Source organism: Schistocerca piceifrons, unplaced genomic scaffold (genome assembly GCF_021461385.2).
Source record: "Schistocerca piceifrons isolate TAMUIC-IGC-003096 unplaced genomic scaffold, iqSchPice1.1 HiC_scaffold_2166, whole genome shotgun sequence".
Taxonomy (NCBI): Eukaryota; Metazoa; Arthropoda; class Insecta; order Orthoptera; family Acrididae; genus Schistocerca; species Schistocerca piceifrons.
In genome coordinates, this window is record NW_025728082.1 from 31,096 (window position 1) to 57,559 (window position 26,464).

The 26,464-nt window shown below is 36.8% G+C and overlaps 1 protein-coding gene across 1 annotated transcript in view; it reads left to right on the top strand.

Moving 5' to 3' along the window:
• LOC124742163 (synaptotagmin 1-like) overlaps positions 1 to 24,868 on the top strand; it is a 49,625-nt gene extending 24,757 nt beyond the window's left edge. Inside the window, exon 4 of the mRNA XM_047248754.1 lies at positions 21,869 to 24,868. The gene's annotated coding sequence lies outside the window, so the exon portion shown is untranslated. The remainder of the gene's footprint in view (positions 1 to 21,868) is intronic.
• Positions 24,869 to 26,464: the final 1,596 nt, after the last annotated feature.

A 26,464-nucleotide genomic window follows, 5' to 3' on the forward strand; every position in this document is an offset into this window, starting at 1 on the left:
TAACAACAGATTGGCTGTACATGTATTTACTCTTGTAGGCCTAAAATCTGATTTAACTTTGTGCTCTTATCTTTAACCTTTATTTGAAACTCCTTTTTCTGTCAAATGGTAATTATGTTATCTAGCTGACATTGTATCTGTTACTCTATTTATAGTATGTCTTACTTAAACTATGTACAATTTGCCATTGAATTGCCCTTGTATTTATTGTAAGTTTAAATTGAAACCTGTACAATTTGACACGTTCCATATCCTTGTGATTGACTCACTAACTGGATCTACGGAACAAGAAATAAATAAATAAATAAATAAAAATAAATCTGATGATAACATGATCTGGAGTAGTCTCCACTACATGTAATAATGGAGGACAGTTTTCCCCAGAAGGATCCCATCATCATTAAACCATACAGAAGAGGTACATATCCTCAGTTATTCATCCTTTCAACTTTTTAAATTCTTCTGCCACTCTTCAGGAACTATTAGTTTGTCAAGCCGCTCCAAGGATAGCCTTCTGATGTTGTTTGACGTATGGCTCACTTGTCTCCCTGAAGGAAGAGAGAGATTGTGGGATGAAGGAATCTTGTGGGGCTGGAGGGGCAAAGAGTGAGCCAGGTACAGAGTTGGAAGCATATTTAGGGCAGGAATGAGTGGAAATGGGCAATAGAAGTAATTAGGAGCTTAATCAGGCACTAGATGGGGTGGTACTAAGTGATGATTGCTCCTTTGTGGCTGCTTAGTGGGCATGGCTGATGAGTTAGCGGTGTGGAAAGGATTAAATGTGTGAGATTTGTTTTGTAAAACTGTTTCTTTTTTGGTGGGTTGGGCAGAGAGAGGTTGGGGGGAGGGAAGTTGTGGTAGTTACTGTCTGAAGGCTGTGGCAAAGAGAAGAGACTCCGTATGTTCCATCCATGGGTGTAAAACTATGATGAGTCTTGTTGGTGTGGGAGGAACAACAACTGTTGAAGTTTGGGTACAGTTGGTGGTTAATAGACTTAATTTGGATGGAGGTATTTATGAAATTATGAGAGAGTTGAAGGTAATAATCCAGTAAGGTGTATCATCAAAACAGAGAGTACCAGATAAAACAAATGTGACAAGGGGGTGATGCTGTAGTGAAATGATGACAAAAGTATTGACCCTATGATCATACCAATGAATTCAAATCAAGTGCAAGATTTAGAACTTTGGTTGGCTAAAAAGGACACCTATACTTGGAACATGATGGGGTTGATGCATGAAAATGTCATGTCACTGTTCATGGCAATATTTTTTATTCTTTCCATCATCAAGCAACATAGTTGTGGATCACAATTTAGTATGTCAAATATGTATTGAGTGATGGAGTTGGCATTAATCAGCAGTGCATAAGGAATGTTGATGTTTGATGTCAGCAAGAGGATGAGAATGGAAGATGGTGACAATCAGAAATAGTGCAATGTGGTAGGAAATGTTGAAAGTTGATGAAAGAAAGAGTTGATACCAGTAATAATGACCAGCAATGTAGTCTCAGTAAGTAACGCTATTGTTGGCCATAGACATATCTGTCTCCCCCAATAGAATGAGTGACCCCTATGTTTTCTCCTTCCCCTTGTAGGAAGGTACCTCTGATTACAACAGATAGTTTTAGTGTCTGATTTAGATGTTCCTGTTGAGCAGCTATCTACCCTTACAGTCTCACAGCCAATAGTACATTATGATTTTACTACTGTCTATGAACCATGGGTGTAGCCACAGTGGAGGGATATCTGTTGAGAGGCCAACCAAACATGTGGTTCCTGAAGAGGGGCAGCAGCCTTTCCAGTTGTTGCAGGGACAACAATCTGTATGACTGACTGATCTGGCTTGTAACATCAATCAAAATGGCCTTGCTGTGCTGGTACTGTGAATGGCTGAAAACAAGGGAAAACTACAGCTGTAATTTTTTCTGAAGGCAAGCAGCTCTACTTTATGGTTAAATGATGATGGCATCCTCTTGGATAAAATATTCTGGAGGTAGAATACTCCACTATTCACATGTCCTATGGGTCAGAATATGGAATGTTATACACCTTAATTGGGCACATAGGTTATAAAATTTAAGGATGAAATGGATAGGTTGAAGTTAGATATGGTGGGAATTAGTGCAGTTCAATGGCAGCAGGAACAGGACTTCTGATCAGGTGAATACATGGTTGTAAATACAAAATCAAATAGGGGTAATACAGGAGTAGCTTTAATAATGAATAAGAAATTAAGAATGTGGCTAAGCTACTATAAACAGCATAGTGAATGCATAATTGTAGCCAAGGTAGACACTAAGCCAACACCCACCATACTAGTACAAGTTTGTATGTCAACTAGCTCCACAGATGATGCAGAGATTGAAGACATGTATGATGAGATAAAAGAAATTATTCAGATAGTTAAGGAAAATGGAGATTTAGTTGTGATGGGGGAATGGAATTCAGTAGTAGGAAAAGGAACAGAAGGAAAAATAGTAGGTGAATATGGAATGGGGGAAAGGCATGAGAGAGGGAGCCACCTGGTAGAATTCTGCACACAGCATAATTTAATCATTGCTAATACTTGGTTTAAGAATTATGAAAGAAGGTTGTATACATGGAAGAGATCTGGACATATTGCAAGGTTTCAGACTGATTATATAAGTAGAACAGGGGAAGACATATAGTAGAAGACAAATGGGTAGCTTTGAGAGATAAAATAATGTAGGCGGCAGAGGATCAAACAGGTAAAGAGATAAGACCTAGTAGAAATTCTTGGATATCACAGGAAATACTGAATCTATTTGATGAAAGGAGAAAAATAAAAATGCACCAACTGAAGCAGGAGAAAGGGAGTACAAACTTCTAAAAAATGAGATTGACAGAAACTGCAAAATGGCTCAGCAGGAATTGTTAGAGAGAAGATGTCAGGATTCAGAAGCATATTTCAGTAGGATAAAGATAGATGCTGTCTACAGTAAAATTAAAAAGACCTTTGGAGAAAAGAGAAGCAGCTGCATCAATATCAAGAGCTCTGATGGAAAAGCAGTACTACGCAAAGAAGGGAAAGCTGAAAGGTGGAAGGAGTATATAGAGGTCCTGTACAAGGGAGAGAGACTTTAATAGAATATTGTAGGAAAGGAAGAGAAGGTAGATGAAGATGAGATGGGAGGTATGATACTGCAAGAAGAATTTGACAGAGCACTGAAAGACCCTATTTGAAACAAGGCTCCTGGGGAAGGTGACTTTCTGTCAAAACTACTGATAGCCTTTGGAGAGGCAGCCATGGCAAAACTATTCCATCCTAAGTGCAAGATGTATAAGATAGGCAAAATACCTTCAGATTTGAAGGAGTATGTAATAATTCAAATTCCAAAGAAAGCAGGTTCTGACAGATGTGAATATTCTGAACTATCTGCATAATAATTTATGGCTGCAAAATACTAACATGAATTCTTTACAGAAGAATGGATAAACGGTAGAAGCTAAACTCAGGGAAGAGCAGTTTGGATTCTGAAGAAATATAGGAATACATGATGTAATACTTTGTAGACATAGAGAAAGATTATTACAATGTTACCTGAAACAATCTCTTTGATATTCTGAAGGTAGCAGTGGTAAAATACTGGGTGTGAAAGGCTATTTACAACTTGTACAGAAATCAGAAAACAGTCATAAGAGTTGAGGGTCATAAAAGTGAAGCAGTGATTGAGAAGGGAGTGAGACAGTGCTGTACCCTGTCCCCAGTATTATTCAGTCTGTACATTGAGCAAGCCATAATGGAAAAAAGCACTCAGTCTTCAGGCCACAAGTGGCCCATTGGGACCATCTGACTGCCGTGTCATCCTCAGCTAAGGATGCAGATAGGAGGGACGTGTGGTCAGCTCACCACTCTCCCCATCATTAAATGGTTTTCTTTGACTGGAGCCGCTACTGTTCAGTCAAGTAGCTCCTCAATTGGCATCACAAGGCTGAGTGCACCCCAAAAAATGGCAACAGTGCATGGTGGCTGGGATGGTCACCCATCCAAGTGCTGACCACACCCAATGGCACTTAACTTTGGTGATCTGACAGGAAACAGTGAATCCACTGTGGCAAGGCTGTTGCCAAGCCATAAAGGAAACAAAATAAAAATTTGGAGTAAGTATTAAAGTCCAGGAGGATGAAATAAAAACTTTGAGGTTTGCCGATGACATAATTCTGACAGAGATAGTAAAGGACTCGGGAGAGCGGTTGAATGGAATGGGCAGTGTTTTGAAAGGAGAACATAAGATGAACTTCCACAAAAAGCAAAACAAGGATAATGGAATGTAGTTAGATTAAATTAGATGATGGTAAGGGACTTAGATTAGGAAATGAGTTTTGCTGTTTGGACAGCAAAATAACTGATGTTGGTGAAGGTAGCTAGGATATAAAATATGTACTGGCAATCACAAGAAAAGTGTTTCTGAAGAAGAGAAATTTGTTAACATCAGATATACATTGAAGTGCTAGGATGACTATTCTGTAGCTAGTTTTGGGGGATGCAGCCTTGTATGGAAGTGAAACATGGATGATAAAGAAGAGAAGAGAGGCTTTTGAAATTTTGTGCTACAATGGACACTGAAGATTAGTTGGGTAGCTCATATAACTAATGAAGAGGCATTGAAGAGAATAGGGGTGACAAGAAATTGGTGGCACAACATAACTAAAAGAAGGGATTAATCAATAGGACACATTTAGGTACATCAAGAGATCACCAATTTAATACTGGAGTGAACTGTTGGGGATAAAAATTGTAGAGGTAGACCAGGAGATGAATACAGTAAGTGGATTCAGAAGAATGTAGATTGCAGTAGTTACTTAGAGATGAAGTGGCTTGCACAGGACTTCAGACTGAAGCCCACAACAACAACAGTATAACAATTTCCAATTGAACTGGAAGCCTCTTGAAGATAGTTGTAAACTATCCTGAGAAAGTCTATTAACAAATTTGAAAGAACCAGCTTTAAATGATTACTCTAGCAATATACTACAACCTCTTACATATCACTCATGTAGAGATTGTGAGGATAAGATTAGACTAATTACTGCATGCACAGAGGCATGCTAACAATCATCCTTCCCACACACCATACGTGAATGGAACGGGAAAAACCCTGATAACTGGCACAATAGAATGTACCCTGTGTCATGCATCTCATAGTGGTTTGCAGAGGATAGATGTAGATGTAGATATCTGATAGATACTTCTACATCCTACATCACAGTAATGTCTATGGTGATGAAGGTGTGAATGATTATCTAAATATGACTCTCATGTTAAGTGTATGCAAAAGAGAACAGAAAGGACCCCTTATTTGATGTATCTACAGCTTATTGCCCAGATGTCACATCTCATTAGAAATTTATATCTAAATCTGTACTTAATCTACTAAAACAGAAATACATCAATTTTGCTGTGACATACGTCATATCTAAAACTACTAAGCCAGTAACATGCATCTTTACAGAAGCCTTTTCACTGTTTATTGTTAATAAGCCTCCTTTACTTTTATCACAGTAGTCGATAATGTATTTCAACTTTGTCAATGTTACAAGGTTGAGCAGTGGTATTTTACAGGGAAACACCAAAGGAACTGGTACAGGCATGCATATTCAAATACAGAGATATGTCAATAGAATGCAGCACTGAGGTCAGCAATGCCTATATAAGACAAAAAGTGTTGCCGCAGTTGTTAGATTGGTTGCTGCTGCTAAAATGTCAGGTTATCAAGATTTAAGTGAGTTTGAATATGCTGTTACACTTGGTGCACGAGTGATTGGGCACAGCATCTCCGAGGAAGTGATGAAGTGGGGATTTTCCCATACAACCATTTTACAAGTGTACCGTAAATATCAGGAATCAAGTAAAACATCAAATCTCCAACATCGCTGTGGCCAGAAAAAGATCCTGCAAGAATGGGACCAATGACAACTGACGAGAATTATTCTATGTGACAGAAGCACAACCCTTCTGCAAATTGCTGCAGATTTTAATACTGGTCCATCAATAAATGTCACCATGTGAACCATTCAATGAAATATCACCAATGTGGGCTTTTGGAACTGAAGGCCCATTCTTGTACCCTTGGTGACTGCACAACACAAAGCTTTATGCCTTGCCTGGGCCCGTCAACACCAACATTGGAATGTTGATGACTGGAAAGATGTTTCCTGCTCAGATGAGTCTCATTTCAAATGGTATTGAGCGGATGGATGTGTTCAGGTATGGAGACAACCTCATGAATCTGTGGACCCTACATGTCAGCAGGGGACTGTTCAAGCTGATGGAGGCTCTGTAATGGTGTGGAGTGTATGCAGTTGGAGTGACATGGTACCCTTGATAGGTCTAGCTATGACTCTGACAGGTGATATGTACATAAGCATCCTCTCTAACCACATGCATCCTTTCATATCCACTGCGCATTCCAAGGCACTAGGGCAGTTCCAGTAGGACAATGCAACTCCCCACACATCCACAATTCCTACAAAGTGGCTCCAGGAACACTCTTCTGATTTTAAACACTTCCGCTGGCCAACAAACTCCCCAGACATGAAATTATTGAGCATATCTGGGATGCCTTGCAGCGTGCTGTTCAGAAGAGATCTTCACCCCCTCATACTTGTACGGATTTATGGACAATCCTACAGGATTCATTTGCCAGTTCCCTCCAGTACTACTTCAGACATTAGATGAGTCCATGGCATGTCATGGCTCTTCAATGTAAAAGGACTCACATAAGATCACTATTGTATTAATGGAAAATCCTAAGTGACTTTCAAACTATGGAACTGGAAAAGACAAACGCTCATCATTCAACAAAAAGGGTGGTTGGTTGCAGTCCTCCTCCTTCTCACCCCTGCATTGGTATGCAGAGGAAGCATTGAGAAGCAAACAGAAAAATAAACTATGTTTAGATTTAATTATCACAGTTTACAAGCTATGTTAAGTTTACTTAGCAGTAAATTCAGTGGACCCGGTCATAGTATTGAAAATTGTGATGTTTCTCAGATAGATCACTTGCAGAGTTTAAGTTGGGCAGTGGCCTTGATTAACTTTAATAGAAAAGAACGATTTGAACCATGTTTAAATGAGTACACTTTAATTAATAACATTGCTGTTGTTGCCTTTAGTATGAAGACTGGTCTGATGCACCATACAACACTAGTCTGTCCTGAGCAAGCATCTTCATCTCTGAATAACTTGTGCAGTCTACACCATTTGAATATGCTTACTATATTCATGCCTATGTCTCCATGTACAGTTTTTACTCCCCACACTTCCCTCCATCTCCAAATTGACAATTCCTTGATGTCTCTGGATATGTCACATCATCTAATCTCTTCCTTTAGTTCAGTCATGCTCTAAATTTCTTTTTTCCACAATTCACTTCAGTACCTCCTCATTATTTATTTAATCTACTCTCAACATTCTACTGTAGCACTACATTCTACAGCTTCTGTTACTTTCTAGTCTGAATTGCGTACTGTCCAAATTTCACTGTGAAAATGCCAGACAAATGCCTCAGAAATGACTCTTAACTCTTCATTTATGCTGAATGTTAAGAACTTTCTCTTTTTCAGAAATTCTTTTCTTGCTATTACCAGTCTCCCCTTTATACCTTCTCTGCTTCGGCCAACCTCAGTTATTTTGGTGCCCAAATAGCAGAACACAGCACATTGCCACACAGAATAATTAATAAGACTGCCAGAGTGATAAATCAAAGAGCAATTATTTCAAAACTACAAGTTAAGACACCAAATGTACATACTAACATCATGCACAATCCATAACAACAGGAAAATAATTAACTCTCAAAACTCCCAGTTAATTATTTTTCACCTTAATTCTTCGAACATTTCATCCCCAGATTTGAGGTTGGTTGGTTGATTTGAGGGAGGGGACCAAACAGCAAGGTCTTCCATCCCATCAGATTAGGGAAGGGTTGGGAAGGAAATTGGCCGTACTCTTTCAAAGGAACAATCCTGGCATTTGCCTGTAGTGATTTAGTGAAATCATGGAAAACCAGCCGGCCGCAGTGGCCGTGCGGTTAAAGGCGCTGCAGTCTGGAACCGCGAGACCGCTACGGTCGCAGGTTCGAATCCTGCCTCGGGCATGGATGTTTGTGATGTCCTTAGGTTAGTTAGGTTTAACTAGTTCTAAGTTCTAGGGGACTAATGACCTCAGCAGTTGAGTCCCATAGTGCTCAGAGCCATTTGAACCATTTGAACCATGGAAAACCTAAATCGGGGTGGCCAGACATGGGTTTGAACCATTGTCCTCCCAAATGCGAGTTCCATGTGCTAACTGCTGTGCCACCTCGCTCAGTCAGATCGGAGCTCTCAACATGTTTTAATATGACAGTCTTTTCTGTATGTTCAGAAATTTCAATATGCTGATATTATTTTTCTGTCATAGGTATTCTTCAACACATGTAAGGTAGCTCGATCGTCAACACACAGTTCTGTTGGTCGATTCAGACATGAAATTTTAAGTTCTTGTTGGAAACAAAATATCCAGAATATATCATCTATCAAAAAGATAGCAACTTGGTACTCTATTTCAACAGTTGAAGTTAACATACACATTGTTTTTGAGTGTACCAGACAATGAGTCTACCATGTGTGATGAGAACTGCACTGGTGGAACATCTGACAGCGACATCAACTCCAAATCAGATCAGTAATGCAAGCAGTGTTGAGTTTCCATCAATAAATTTAAGAACATAGACATTCATAAATTTTGCCTAGAACAGCATATGGAAGCATGTGCAACAGAATTAGAATTTCACAAAAAATCCTTCATAATATTAAGTGTGTATCGAGCACCTGCAGGTAACTTTAATCTGTTTGTAAACCACCTTGAAACTGTACTGGCCCATTTAACAACCAAAAACAAATAAATAGTGGTTGCTGGTGATTTCGATGTAGATTTCCTTAAAGACTCTCCCAGTAACAACTTATTTGAGTTAGTAACACTATCATTCAACTTAATTCCCACTGTAAAGTTCCCCACTAGGGTAGCCACTTGCTCACAAACAGCCATTGATAATATCTTTATAGAAAAGTCCAATGAAAAAAATTATATTACAGACCCAATAGTCAATGGCCTCTCAGACCATGACATGCAGTTCCTTCTGTTAAATGTTAATACTGAACAGGATATAAAATCTGTTAAATCTGAGCTCAAGAGGGTAATCAGTAAGCCAAAAATTGATTATTTTAGGACACTCCTCATAGACATTCACTGGACTGATGTTTACAGTGCTCATGGCATGAATGAAAAATATAACACTTTTGCTAATAAAGTGCTTACCTTATTTGAACACTGTTTTCCCCCAAAACTTACCAAGGTTAGAACAAAGTCAACAAAAAAGCCATGGATTACTCGAGGAATAGGGGTATCTTGTAAAACAAAAAGAAAACTCTATCTGTCAATGCAAAACAGCTCCAATGTTGATGCTATAGCATATTACAAGAAATATTGCAAAATATTGAAGACTGTAATACGGATGTCAAAGCAAATATATTACAAGGAAAAGATAGTCATATCAGATAACAAAATAAAGACAATATGGGATATAGTGAAGGAGGAGACCAGTAGAACCAGACATGAAGAGGAACAAATAGCATTAAGAGTAAATGATACATTGGTGACAGATGTGTATAGTGTTGCAGAACTTTTTGATAAACATTTTATAACTGTTACCGAAAAGATGGGGTTGTCAGGCTCGGTAGATGCTGCTATGGAATACCTCAGACCAGAAATTTCAAGCAACTTCCATAATATGAATTTGACCCTCACTACCCCAACAGAAATAATGTCCATCATAAGATCTTTAAAATCAAAAACATCTAGTGGGTATGATGAAATAACAAAGTCAATTAAAGAATGTGATTCTGAGCTAAGTAACATATTAAGCTATCTGTGTAACCAGTCATTTATCAGGGGAATATTTCCTGAATGGCTGAAATATGCTGAAGTGAAGCCACTGTTTAAGAAGGGAGATAAAGAAATAGCATCAAATTTCTGTCCAGTTTCACTGTTGCCAGCATTCTCAAAAATTTTCGAAAAAGTAATGTACAGTCAGCTTTATAACCATTTTATCTCAAATAACATACTGTCAAAGTCACAGTTTGGATTTCTAAAAGGTTCTGATATTGAGAAGGCTATCTACACTTACAGTGAAAATGTGCTTAATTCATTAGACAAAAAATTGCAGGCAACTGGTATATTTTGTGATCTGTCAAAGGCATTTGACTGTGTAAATCACAATATCCTTTTAAGTAAATTAGAGTATTATAGTGTAACAGGAAATGCTGCAAAATGGTTCAAATCTTATATCTCTGGCAGGAAACAAAGGATGTTATTAGGAAAGAGACATGTATCAAGCTATCAGTCATCATCCAGCTGGGAACTAATTACATGTGGGGTCCCACAAGGTTCCATTTTGGGGCCCTTACTTTTTCTTGTGTATATCAATGACCTTTCATCAGTAACATTACCAGATGCCAAGTTCGTTTTGTTTGCCGATGATACAAACATTGCAATAAATAGCAAATCAAGCGTAGTCTTAGAAAGATCAGCTAATAAAATATTTGTGGACATTAATCACTGGTTCCTAGCCGATTCTTTGTCACTAAACTTTGAAAAAACACACTACATGCAGTTCAGAACTTGTAAGGGGTGTCCCACGAGTATATGTCTAACATACAATGACAAGAAGATAGAAGAAGTGGGCAGTGTTAAATTCTTGGGATTACAGCTTGATAATAAATTCAACTGGGAGGAGCACACCACAGAACTGCTGAAGCGTCTTAACAAATCTCTGTTTGCAATGCAAATTTTGTGAGACATAGGGGATATAAAAATGAAAAATCTGGCATACTATGCTTACTTTCATTCCATAATGTCATATGGGATTATTTTTTGGGGTAATTCATCAAGCCAAGCTAAAGTTTTCTGGGCACAAAAACATGCAGTAAGAGTTATATGTGGTGTGAACTCAAGAACATCCTGCAGAAGCCTGTTTAGGGAACTAGGGATCCTAACTACTGCTTCCCAATATCTTTATTCCTTAATGAAATTTGTCATTAAAAATATATCGCTTTTTCAAACCAACAGCTCAATTCATGGAATCAGTACTAAAAATAAGAATAATCTTCACAAGGATTTAAAGTCACTTAGTCTTGTACAAAAAGATGTGCATTATTCAGGAACAGACATTTTCAATAACTTACCAGCAGCCATAAAAAGCTTAACAACCAATGAAATTCAGTTTAAGAGAAGCCTAAAGGATTTATTGGTGGCCAACTCCTTCTACCCCATTGATGAATTTCTCAGTAAAACCAACTTTATATATAGTTATAATAAAAGGAAACATTCCACGAAGGAAAAATATACCTAAAAACAAAGATGATGTGACTTACCAAATGAAAGTGCTGGCAGGTCGACAGACATACAAACGAACACAAACATACACACAAAATTCAAGCTTTCGCAACAAACTGTTGCCTCATCAGGAAAGAGGGAAGGAGAGGGAAAGACGAAAGGATGTGGGTTTTAAGGGAGAGGGTAAGGAGTCATTCCAGTCCTGGGAGTGGAAAGACTTACCTTAGGGGGAAAAAAGGACGGGTATACAGTCGCACACACACACATATCCATCCCACCAAATGAAAGTGCTGGCAGGTCGACAGACACACAAATGAACACAAACATACACACAAAATTCAAGCTTTCGCAACAAACTGTTGCCTCATCAGGAAAGAGGGAAGGAGAGGGAAAGACGAAAGGATGTGGGTTTTAAGGGAGAGGGTAAGGAGTCATTCCAGTCCCGGGAGCGGAAAGACTTACCTTAGGGGGAAAAAAGGACGGGTATACACTCGCACACACACACATATCCATCCACACATATACAGACACAAGCAGACATATTTAAAGACCAAAATAATATTTAAATATGTCTGCTTGTGTTTGTATATGTGTGGATGGATATGTGTGTGTGTGTGCGAGTGTATACCCGTCCTTTTTTCCCATAAGGTAAGTCTTTCCGCTCCCGGGACTGGAATGACTCCTTACCCTCTCCCTTAAAACCCACATCCTTTCGTCTTTCCCTCTCCTTCCCTCTTTCCTGATGAGGCAACAGTTTGTTGCGAAAGCTTGAATTTTGTGTGTATGTTTGTGTTCGTTTGTGTGTCTGTCGATCTGCCAGCACTTTCATTTGGTAAGTCACATCATCTTTGTTTTTATGTATATATATATATATATATATATATATATATATATATATATATATATATATATAAAAAAGAAAGATGATGAGACTTACCAATCAAAAGCACTGGCAGGTCGATAGACACACAAACATACACACAAAATTCAAGCTTTCACAACCAAGCTTGAATTTTCTGTGTATGTTTGTGTTTGTTTGTGTGTCTATCGACCTGCCAGCGCTTTTGATCGGTAAGTCTCATCATCTTTCTTTTTAGATATATTTTTCCCACAAGGAATGTTTCCTTCTATTATATATATTTATATAACTTCTGCACCATTTCAGTGCAGTAATGTGTTCATTGTAAATAAGTACACTCCTGGAAATGGAAAAAAGAACACATTGACACCGGTGTGTCAGACCCACCATACTTGCTCCGGACACTGCGAGAGGGCTGTACAAGCAATGATCACACGCACGGCACAGCGGACACACCAGGAACCGCGGTGTTGGCCGTCGAATGGCGCTAGCTGCGCAGCATTTGTGCACCGCCGCCGTCAGTGTCAGCCAGTTTGCCGTGGCATACGGAGCTCCATCGCAGTCTTTAACACTGGTAGCATGCCGCGACAGCGTGGACGTGAACCATATGTGCAGTTGATGGACTTTGAGCGAGGGCGTATAGTGGACATGCGGGAGGCCGGGTGAACGTACCGCCAAATTGCTCAACACGTGGGGCGTGAGGTCTCCACAGTACATCGATGTTGTCGCCAGTGGTCGGCGGAAGGTGCACGTGCCCGTCGATCTGGGACCGGACCGCAGCGACGTACGGATCCACGTCAACACCGTAGGATCCTACGCAGTGCCGTAGGGGACCGCACCGCCACTTCCCAGCAAATTAGGGACACTGTTGCTCCTGGGGTATCGGCGAGGACCATTCGCAACCGTCTCCATGAAGCTGGGCTACGGTCCCACACACCGTTAGGCCGTCTTCCACTCACGCCCCAACATCGTGCAGCCCGCCTCCAGTGGTGTCGCGACAGGCGTGGAATGGAGGGACGAATGGAGACGTGTCGTCTTCAGCGATGAGAGTCGCTTCTGCCTTGGTGCCAATGATGGTCGTATGCGTGTTTGGTGCCGTGCAGGTGAGCGCCACAATCAGGACTGCATACGACCGAGGCACACAGGGCCAACACCCGGCATCATGGTGTGGGGAGCGATCTCCTACACTGGCTGTACACCACTGGTGATCGTCGAGGGGACACTGAATAGTGCACGGTACATCCAAACCATCATTGAACCCATCGTTCTACCATTCCTAGACCGGCAGGGGAACTTGCTGTTCCAACAGGACAATGCACGTCCGCATGTATCCCGTGCCACCCAATGTGCTCTAGAAGGTGTAAGTCAACTACCCTGGCCAGCAAGATCTCCGGATCTGTCCCCCATTGAGCATGTTTGGGACTGGATGAAGCGTCGTCTCACGCGGTCTGCACGTCCAGCACGAACGCTGGTCCAACTGAGGCGCCAGGTGGAAATGGCATGGCAAGCCGTTCCACAGGACTACATCCAGCATCTCTACGATCGTCTCCATGGGAGAATAGCAGCCTGCATTGCTGCGAAAGGTGGATATACACTGTACTAGTGCCGACATTGTGCATGCTCTGTTGCCTGTGTCTATGTGCCTGTGGTTCTGTCAGTGTGATCATGTGATGTATCTGACCCCAGGAATGTGTCAATAAAGTTTCCCCTTCCTGGGACAATGAATTCACGGTGTTCTTATTTCAATTTCCAGGAGTATATTATAGTAGTTGTATTATATGTTTATTACCTTATAAATGAATAAAAAACTTTTTTTATTTTAAATTCAGTGCATTAGTATTTGTAAAATGACTTTCATATAGTGTTTATTAAAAAATGACTATCATTTCACTTGGGACCTGTGGAATGGTACATTAGCTTATTTGTTTTAGTTGTAAATATTTGTCATGTATTGTTGTTTTTCTGACATGTTCCACATCCTGGAGGACCTCCTCACTATGGATCAATTGGAATGAAAGTAAATCTAATCTAATCTAAAGAATACAGCAGACATGAGAGTTTCTGAAAAATGTGTCACACTGTTTTCCAGTGACTCACCATTGGTTTATTACAAACTCTGTTTAAGCAAGTAATAGTAAATCTGATCTCCTGGTGAAATATTATTGCAAGGTACAATAGACTGCTGATAGCTTATTAGCAGTATTCTTTTGCGTCCAGTGCCTCATCATTCACAAAATTTTATTTTCTGTCACAATTCCATGTTCCATAGGTATAACTACTGGATTGAAGTTATTAAGGTGAAAACATCCCAGGACATTCTCTATAAATATAGTTTGATTTAAAAAATTCTCTGTGAAATTACTTTAATTTTCATTTCAAAATAGGATATTTGACTCCAAAACATACAGTCAAATGTTATTTCAAACTTTTGGCACCACTTTTTCACAACTTCCCTAATGCTGTCTGTCTTTTTTCCAATAATTAGTTCATCCTCACCAAACAATGTTATAATGATGCTTTGTATCCATTGTAATAGATACAGTGATTGTCACCCGGATTTACATATTCAAATGTTATAAGAAAATTTGAAAATCTCGTGTTCTAAATCTCTGAAGTTTTTTTCTGGTGATATAAAATTTTCTGCAATTTACAAAATCTATTTATACCATCATTGCATCTTTCAGCTTGATTCATGTAAACTCTTCCTGCAGATTACTTTATAAGAATGCTGTCTTAACATAAAATATTATGTTCTTTATTTTCGTAGCTGTAAGATTAAGAAGAAGCAGTCTAATCAATTTGCAGTGCACCACGGAAGTAAAAATTTATGAATAGCATATTCCTTCCTCCTGCTCGGAACCTCTTGCAACTAATCCAGCTTTAAAGCATCCATCTTGCTTTCAATGCAGAACTCAACAACAGCTTAAAAGTTTTACATTCTGTGGAAGTTCTTCAGTACTCCAAGTTTTCAGTTTTGTATTTATCAGAGTATACTTTATGTTAGTTTTTTTTTACTTTCAGGATAACTGAAACAGAATGTCTTCAGCTTTTTCTATCATACAAAGTTTGTGTTATTACTATGTTGTACAAGATTCATGTCGTAGCCTGCAAATCTGTTAGGTATCCCACGGTTTCAAAGATAGAGTTTGAGTGGTGAGACTCTATCTAAGTTATCTGATCTATGCTACTGTCTTTTGAGACATCATGAAGTGAATCATTAGACTTCTGGTTTCCTTCATCTTTTCCTTGCAAAAATCTTAACTTCAGTAGTTCTTCTTTATTACTGATTTTTTTTTTTTACTCAAAAAATGTCGTTATCAGAGGCCAAAATGTCTTTTTCATGAAGTAGGTAGACTCTGTAAGAGGGGAAATCCAAATAATATAAGACAAAGATTCTTTTCTTTGATTTCTTTCTGGCCTTTCTTCATTAGCGATCTTCAATTAGAATAATGCATTCACCCCCAGAACTTCTCAATTTTGAAAGTTCCATTTTATGTCCAGGTGATATTACAGTGTGACTTTTTCCTTTTACTGAACACACATCAGTTTGGTTTAGTGTGAAGATAGCAAACTTGTTATTTTGACCCACAGATTTTTATTCATGTTTCCTGCATATGTTGTTGATCATGCTGACTTGAAAACTGTGTGGAGTCTCCTTCAGTTGTTCTGCTTTGTTGAAATGTATGTATGTTCATCTTCATGTGGAAAACTCTTAAGTTCATCTTGTATTTTAGGATGGGTATTCATGATTTTGGTACCATCACCTGACTTTGAAGTCTCCAGTTTCTTCCCATATTTATTTTCAACTATTTTCATGGAAGTTTCTAATTTTTAAACAGCTTTGTCTTTAATCTTCAGAAAGTAAATATATTTGAAATGTGGAAAATAATCTTCGAACAATTAAATATCTCTTGTTCCCCTAATGACAAGATATTCATTTCACACAACTCAACATTAATTATATTGAGTGTATTCTCAGCTATCCTTGTGTTTGTTCAGTTAGATTTGCGATGTTATTTGCCATAGATACAGCCACCACATAATTAACTCTTCTAGTCGTAAATATGGTCATGCCAATTCTGTTTAGTATGTCTTTGACATATTCCACACTTTGATATGATAACTTTTCATACCACAAACTAATTGAAATTTCTGTCATACATTTGTTTGATTCTTCCTTAGGATACTTCATTTTATATCGCTGACATTTGTGTGCTCTATTGATACACCCTGTATACAAATTCTGCACTAGGATCATCTTTACATCTACAGCCATACTCTGCAAAGCACTACGATGTTTATGGCAGAAGGTACATCCCATTGTACCAGCTAGTAGGGTTTCTTTCCGTTCCATTCACATACGGAGTGTGGGAAGAATGAGTGAGTGCCTCTGTGTGTTCTGTAATTATTCTAATCTCATGATCCATATATGAGTGATATGTAGGGAGCTGTAGTATATTCCTAGAGTCATTTAAGTCTGGTTCTCGGAACTTTGTTAGTAGACTTTTACACCTCTCTTCAAGAGTCTGCCAATTCAGTTTCTTCAGCATCTCTGTGACACTCCCATGGCTCAAAAAAATCTTTGACGATTCACGTTGCCCTTCCCGTATATATTTATTATCCCCTGTTTGTTCTATTTGGTCCCACACACTTAAGTAATATTCTAGTATGGGTCACATGAATGATTTTTTTAAAGAATTTCCTTTGTAGACTGAATTTCCCAGGATTCTATCAATAAACTGAGGTCTGCCACCTGGTTTACCCGCAGTTGAGCCTATGTGCTCATTCCATTTCATATCCCTACAAAATGTTACACCCAGGTATTTGTATGAGTTGGCCAATTCCAGCTGTCATCAATATTATAGTCAAACGATACTATGTTTTTTTTGTTTTGTGATGTGCACAGTTTTATATTTATTATTATTATTCTGGATTTACAATTTGAGTACATTTTTCCAGCACTTATTCTAGATTACAGTAAGTCACTAATTATTGTTCTCCACTCTTCTCTATTTGTCCATAAATCTTCAGGAATATTGTTCTTCCTCATTGCTGACTGAACTCCCTGTTTCCATGTATCAGGTGGTCGTCCCCTTTTTCTTCTTCCAATTGGTACCCAGTCGATTATGCATTTTGGTAGCCTTTCCTGTTCCATTCGTCTGATGTGTCCATACCATTTAAGTTGTTTGTGCTCGATGAAATCAATAATTGAATTTTTACATTTCATCTTGTCTCTGATTACTTCATTTCTTATTCTTTCTCGTCTTGATATTCTTGCTGAACGTCTCCAGAAATCCATTTCTGTGGCTAATAATTTTGATTTCAGTTGCCATTTTGTTGTCCACACTTCTGAACCATATGTAATAATGCTCCTAACTATTGTTTTAAAAATCCTTATTTTGTTATCAGTTGTTATGTGTTTGTCCCACAGAATTCCATTTAATAAAGAGATTGTCGTCTTTCCAGAATTTATTCTTGATCTAATTTCTTTGTCCTGTTTCCCATCATTTGTAATTTTCACACCTAAATATTTATATTCCTCAGTAGCTGTTATTGTTCCCATCCCTTCTTCTAATATTAAGTCTCCATTCACTCCACCAATTACCATGTACTTTGTTTTATTCATGTTTACATTTAGACCTGATTTTTTATATTCTTGAATCAATTTTCTGGTCATATACTCTATGTCCTCATAGTCTTGGGCTATAATCAGTTGGTCATCTGCAAATTGTAACGAGTATATTGTTCTATCATTTATTGGTATTCCCATAGCGTGACATTTTTTCTTCCAATTCTGTAAAGTTACATCTGTATATATTTTATACAATGTAGGTGAGATGCTACATCCTTGACGTAATCCTTTTGTGACTTGGAATCCATGTGATAGATATTTACCAATTTTTATTTTCGAAATAGAATTTTTATATAAATTTTGAATTGCTTTAATTATTCTTGGATTTATTCCTATTGATATTAAAGCTTTCCATAAACTGGATAAATGCACACTATCATAGGCTTTTCCTATATCTATGAATACTAAATGTATAGGTTGTGCCCGAACCATTTTTTTTTTCAATAATTTGTTGTAGGCAAAAGATATGATCAATTGTTGATCTTCCAGCTCTAAAACCTGCTTGTTCTTCAGCCTCCTTTTCTTTGTATTCTTGTTCTAACAAATATTTAATAATTCTTCCATATAATCTACTGCAGGTATTGGTCACTGTTATTCCCCTATAATCTTTACACTCATCTTTCGCTCCTTTTTTATGTATCACTGAAATATATCCTACTTTCAATTCATTTGGGACATCTTCCCCATTTAAACATCTTTCGAAAAGGTTTCTTAACAATTCCATTAATTTCTTTGTTCCTAATTTTAATAATTCTGCAGGAACACCTCCAATGCCTGTAGCCCTTCCATTCTTTAAAGATTTTATTGCAGTTTTTACTGTCTCTATTTCCAAACGGATGTAATTCTCTGCTTGTAGATCTATCATTTCATTATATTCAGGGTTTCCCAAGTATTCTTCCCTGTTTTCTGTTAATAAACTTTTAAAATATTTTTCCCAAGAGTCATGAGTAATATATTTAATATGTGTTGTTTCTTTGGAATTTCTTCTTAAATTTTTTATAGTTTTCCATGCTTCTGTGTTTCTTTTACCACCAATATAGGATTCAATTTTTTGACATGACTGTTCCCAAACTTTGTTTTTTGCTTCTGCGACCTTTTTCCGGATTTTTGCTTGTTGTGGATTAAGCTCTATTTTATCTTGAAGGTTTCTGGTATTTAACCATTTTAAATATTTTTCTTTCTTTAATTTCACTTCCTTTTTAATTTCTTCATTCCAGTAGTATAATGGATGGTTTGTACGTGTTTCTTCTGTTTCTCCTAAAGCTTCCTTGGCGGCTTCATGTAGTTTATTTACAATATAATGATATTGATCTTCTGTATTATTAAACTCTGTTTCTACCAGTTTTTCATCTAATCTCTTTTGATATAAAAATATTGTGCTTTCATTCTCCAAACTATTCAGATTATATTTAGGAATTTTGATTTCTGTTTGTATATTTTCTATAGGACAGTTTCGATTTTCTTCAGTGCTTTTCCCTCTGAAAGGGAATAAAAATTTGGAATTTACCAAATAATGATCGCTAAGAGTTACCCCTCTATATACTCTTATGTCATGTATTTTTATCCTCGTTTGCTGTTTAATTATAATATAGTCTATTATTGATTTTTGATTCAATGTATCTTTATGCCATGTGTATTTATGTATTTCTTTATGTTGATAAAAGCCATTTAATATTTTCAATGAATTTTGTTCACAGATACCAATAAGTCTATTACCATTATCATTTATATAACATTTCCTCCAAATGGTCCTATAATTTTATTTCCAATTTTACTTCCAGTTCTACTGTTAAAATCCCCTGCAATACTAATCTCCCTGGTTTTCCCGATATCCTCTATGATTCCATTTAAATTATTATAGAAATCATCCTTTTTACAAATTGGTTCATCTTCGCTTATTCCATATACTCCTATAATAGTAATTTTGTATCCATGAATATCAATATTAATTTTAATCAGATTCTCATCAATAGGTTCCCAGTTTGTGACCATTCTTTTGAATTTGTTTTTCATCAATATCGATATCCCCCGTTTTGCTCTTTGATTTTTTGGGACACCACTATAGAAATGTGTATATGATCCTATTCGTTCCATACCTCATCCTTTTTTCTGGGAGTATAATAATATCTTGATTTCTAGCCTCAGTTTTATATTTCTGAGCATTTAAAGCAAGTTGCCAATCTTTGCACCACTTTGAAAACTTACCAAGATCTGACTGAATATTTATGCAGCTTCTTTTACACAGTGCTTCATTATAAATAACTGCATCCTCTGCAAAAAGTTTGAGATTACTGTTAATATTGTCTGCTAGGTAGTTAATATACAACATGAACAGTAAGGGTCTCAACACACTTCCTTGGGGCACACATGAGGTTACTTCTACATCTGGTGATGACCCACCATCTAAGGCAACATGCTGTGTCCTCCCTACCAAAACATTCTCAGTCCAGTCACAAATTTCACTTGACCCCGTATCATTGAACTTTGGACAATAAGTGTAGGTGTGGTACAGAGTCAGTTACTTTTCAGAAATCAAAAAATACTGCATCTACTGGACTACCTTGAGCCAAAGCTTTTAGTATATTTTGTGAGAAAAATATGAGTTAGTTTTCACATGACCAATGTTTCTGGAATCCATACTAGGAGGAGATCATTCAGTTCAAGATATCTCATTATGTTTGACCTTAGAATATGTTCTAAGTTCCCACAACAAATCAATCTCAAGGATATTGGACAGTAGATCTGTGGAATTTGTGGGCATACAGATGAGTCCTGTGCTTTCTTCCAACTACTGGCTACAGTTTTCTGTTTGTGGGGGTCTACAATAGATTATAGTTAGAAGAGGGGCTAACCCAGTCACAACTTCAGTACAGAATCTGTTACGGGTTCCATCAGACCCTGGAGCTTTGTCCAGTTTGTAATGATTTTGACTCTGGTGCCCTTCTCAGCATGGCATTCCAAGTGGCCGCTTGTGTAGCTTGGACCTTAGTTCGGCACTGACCATTCTCTATCTAAAATCTGATATTCAATATCCACCACTCCAGTTTCTTCTAATTCAGTAGTGTTGCCAGTCAACATTTTCATACGTTGACTCAGTATTACAGTATTTGTTAACCAGTACTTTCTAAATGTTAACTGTTGCATGGAGGCACAATCTTGGTACCATTTTTTTTTTCCTCTGACAGTGTATGTAAGGTCTTTAGGCTTTGTATGACATCACCACAATTTATTTTGGTCTACTATAACAAGTCAAACACTTCAACAGCATAAGTTACAAGATGAACTGCTGATTGTAATGATAGATGAAATTATCAATAACAGGAAGGCAAGTTGAAACTCATGTAGATTCTTTTATCACTAATGATTGGAAATTCCTAACTCAGTAATAATAATAATAATAATAATACCAGTTATGGGCTAAAAGTTATGAATTACAGTATGTTCTTTGTATCCACATTTGAATATGAGTATACCTCATTCCAAAAGAAAAACAAAAATAAGTGCTAACACTATTTGAGACAGAGAAGGGGCTGGGATATTTCCTCTATCTGAAACAGAGCATATGAGAACAATTGTTCAAGTTAAACAAAATTTGATAACTTTTAGAACAGAATTCCTTTCTAATGAACTTGTGTTTGGTGCAAAGAAGGGAAAAACAAATAGGAACTTAAAGTGTAATGAGAGACACAACAGGAAACAAAATAAAAATGATCATGTAGCAAATACAGGGTACTTAAATACAAAATTTGTTGCAAACATATTACTGAAACACAGGATGTATTTTAATAATAATTTGTGAACTTTGATTTGCCAAAAGTATGTAGAATTTGCAGTTTTGTCAAAATATTGGTTTAAAAATATAATAAGAACAGTCAAAATTTCTTAGTTCCTCATATACACCATAAGTAGGTACAAAGTATTATGAATTATTTTTCTTGTTAAATATATGATTTGCTAATCAGTATGTTATTCTGTTTCAGACTGCCAAACTCCACACTTGTGAGAAATATGTTACTGTATGGATTCACAAAAAAGTGTTAAATGTCAAACAAATTCCTCCATAATCCTACCTTATTTGTGTTACACAACTCTGTTCAATAGAAATGTGCTTTAAAAAAGAACATTCTTGCAAGGAAATCTCCTTCAAGCTATAATCACTATTGTCCCCATACATTGTTCATTTTCTTAAAAAAAAGGTCTGTGTGCATATATCCTATATAATACTACAGAAGTTTTGGAGGTTAACTTAATTCCTATCTGCAGTTCTCTGTATTTCCATAACATGCCTCACTGTTCATTCAAGTATTGTGGTTAGAAATTATATTACAGCAGTGATTCTGTATGGTGAGGTTAAGTAACTGACAGTTGCTGTGTCAACAGGCTACCACCATTACTCTAAGCCAAAAGCTGCATTCATTCTTTAAGATGTAAGCTGTTAAAATAATACTACCCACAATAAAGTTTTCATAATATACCATTAAAAAGTTGTAATGTTGGTGTTTCATATCATGATTCTGGAGATGAAGAGCATTGTATCATATGAATAGGCACCAGAATTTTATCAGATAGGGCATAGCCTAATAGGGTGTAGCCAAAGAGGTTCGTTTTGTATACACATCAGTGACAATAGGACTGTAAGAGATTGCTATATGCAAATAAATAGTATCTTTTGAGGTTCACTAATCTATTCACCTTCATTGTGGCTTATCCAGTGATTTTTACTGGAATAAAAGTTAAAAAGTGCCATGCATATATATGTATATGCCTTCCCTTCCTCAGAAACAAACAGTTTTGATGAATATAATTTTAACCAAGCAGAGCTATTTTGCTACAACAACTGACAATATTGTGTACTGCTTCCCAATTTATAAAAACACCACTGGGTGATATAATAAAGCACCAATGGGGTCTGCGAAATTACATCTGTATCTGTTTAGCAAATTCTGGCAGAAGAAGATCTGCATTCTATAAATGACTAAATAGACAAAATAACTGCTGGAAATATATATAAATTTTAGTCATTAAAGAAGTGGTGGGAAGTTTTCACTGCAGCTAAATAGCACAATGTTTGATGTAATGAGTTCTTCCATTTCTCAGAAAATGCTTTTGGATGCACCACATTTTTTTCTCAGTTTCTTCTAGTTTTGAAGAGGTCATATGCACCATTTGCATTTATCAGCTGCCATGATGATGTAGTTTTGATCTCCTGATGTTCCACCTTTAACTATTAAAACTGTTAGTGTATTAAATAATTGCAGATCTTGTCAGTCAGGAACAATCTCACAGTGAATTACTTGCATATTTTTTTCTTTTTTATTGGTGATCCATAAAATGCAGCTTATAAATGAGAAAGACATGAGAAGCAACTTGTGCAGCAACCACAGAAATGATGACCAAGCAGACAGAAACATGAAATCACTGTACATTTCATATAAACATTTATTATTAAAGTTTCCCATTGGGAAACACTATGAACAAGATTATTCAACTCATAAATCAAGCCAGAGAGAACACTTTCCTTCACAGTGCAAATTCTCTCGAGATGCCAGGATTCTTAGACAGTTTATTTTATTTTAGGATTCCTGTTGTTTTCTTCACGTGGGAAAGCCAATGTTAAAGGTTATACTCCTTTAGAATGTTTTGTAAGATAATCATTTTTACAAACTTTTTTTTAACATATGGAATAGATTATCCATACCCTCCTGTTTGCAAATGAGAATGAGATGTGACTGCTAATGGCATGTATTTCTGGCTTTAATCTGTTTTGTAAAAAGAGAGTATTGTTTATATATATATATATATGAATGTAATGAATAATTAATTCTGCAACCTTGTAAACAGAATGTTACTCAGAAAATTATGTTTAAGACCAGTAAATGCATTTTTATATGCAAAATTATTTACTGGAGGTTAGACAAGTAATACACTATACTTTTTATACAAACAGTATGGTTTTCACAATTTAATGACCCCTGCATTATAGGTTGTGGAATATATACGTGTATATATATGTATGTATAAAATATATTGGTATGTGTGACTGTATGCAGCCTGAGAGAATGTAAGTAAATTAGCCTGTGTGTAGAACTTACTGTGTACTATAATAAAGCCGAATACTAGTCCAAATCAGAAAATAGAAAGTGCAGTTGATTCCATCCAGAGAAATTTACCAACTTTATCACATTACTACATAAAAAACATTCCTTCAGTATTTATAATTAAAAATGTAATTCAAGTAGCTACTCCACCCCTGCAAGTTTTTGGGCAACATAGTGTGCCACTTATGGAGAGAGATACTACAGCTGTTACCTCTTCAATTCTTCAAAACATACACATTCATTTTCCTTTAAATTTATAACAAATAATGTATGCATTATATTTGTCCATTGTATGTGTTACTCCTTTTTAGTACAAATGTGCTCATACTCAGTCATAGCTTTTCCCCTCCTCTATGTGGTCTACATCACAAAGCATACAACATTTTTTACAGTATTCAGTGGATGTATTCTAATAGGGAGACCCATCTGCATTCTGTAAATGAAAATGTTCATTATTGTCTATGTTATTAGCCACCATGGATGAGGAAACATTTTTAATTATATAATTGAAAGGTTTACTTATAAGATCCCTCTGATGTTGTTTAAAATAGACTGTTTTTATGTCTATTTATATGGCTGGACAATGAGAAAAATATGCTTCACAGGGGATACAACAAATGTGAGAATGTTAACTGTATCTTTCTGGACAAAGAATTAAATATTTCAGATATTCCTGTAATATTTATATGACTTTTCAGAAGAATTTATAACTGCTGACAGAAATGCATGCTATAATTTCTGAAGGCAACAGACGTACTGTAAAATGTTAATGGAATCAACAAGTATAGCAAAAGGACATATGTATCATTTATTGTCCTGAAAGGCATTACCATTTATCAGCAGTACCTGCACTTGTACACCTACTGAAATAAAAGTGTCTGACTTACACATTAATGAAAAATAAACAATATCACAGTTTCCAGAATGAATCTTTCATTCTACAGTGGAACATGCACCACTGAGAAACTTCCTGACAGATTAAAATTGTGGGCAGATCTGGACTTGAACCTGGACCCTTGCATACTATGAACAATTTCCACAAAAGACAAGCCTTTGTGATTCAAGTCTATTTAGAACACAGGTTTGATATAACTCAGTTCTTGATTCAAAAATCACTTCATTGAACAACGAAGAACCACAAAATTGAAATGAAGGAACATATTTTTTTCTGCTCTGATTTTACAAAACATGTTATTAAATATCAGTCTATATTTACATAGAGCAACTTTAATTTCTCCTTGTATGCTCTACAAGTTTCTACCACATCCAATAATGCAGACTTCTGTTGTGCTCTGAAAAAAAGTATGTAGGGCAACTGGCAAATGAAATTTAATGGCAACCATTACCTCCAAAAAACGGCTTTGTTTGAGGCATACATAATTCCCAAGGTCAGCCCTGGTGAAAGACCTATCAAAAAATCCTAGGAATTCTGGCCACATGTAAAATCAATTAACAGACTCAAAATCGTATTCCAACACAAGGATACTATCTCATACCAGTTTTTGAATACTGCACATGGACAAAGATGAGAGAGATTGCAAAATGTCACCTAATATTGAAAATCAAATTATAAGATTATTCAAAGCAAACAATGTGTCAGGCCCTGACAAAATTGCTAAGAGATTTTCATTGAATACACTACAGAATTAGTTCATTTGTTAGTTGTTGAAAAGTCTTGTATGACAGGAAAAGAACACGTCACATCTGTTTCCAAAAAAGGATAAAAAAGTGGACACCAAAATAGACCAATATCACTAAAATCTACCTATTGCTCAAATATCATAATAGACGTGGACAAAAACAAGCTTCCCTAGAAATATTGGCATGGCTAAGGAAGAACTGCTCGTGCAGAATCTTTCTTTATTTTCACATTCCTTGCAAATAAGAAATGTAGTTAACAAGGTGAATTCCTACATTCACTATAGGAGTTCAACACTGATCCACATTGTTGGCTTTAGTGAAAATATAATTATCCTGTGTGCTGCAATGACTGATACTGTAGACCTGAATACTGCTCACTGTCTGCATTCAAATGTGGTATCAAAATGTTGACAACAGAAAATGAACACATAATGATGCACGCATAATGATGACAGATTTACAAAACATATTTTAAATTTTAACAGTATAAGGAAAAGGATAAATTGCTACTCACCATAAAGATGACTTGTTGGGTTGCAGTCAGGCACAACAGAAAGACTGTTATTCATTTAGCTTTCAGCCAAAGCCTTCTTCAAAAGAGGACACACACACACATTCATTCACACAGGGAAGCACATCTCATGCACACATGACTGCCATCTACAGCATCTCAGACCAAATGAATGTGTGTGTGTGTGTGTGTGTGTGTGTGTGTGTGTATGTGTTTCCTTTTCTGAAGAAGGTATTTGCCAAAAGCTAAAAGTGTAACAGTCTTTTCATTGTGCCTGTCTGCAAATCAATGTGTCATCTCTGCAGTGAGTAGCAATCTATCCTTTC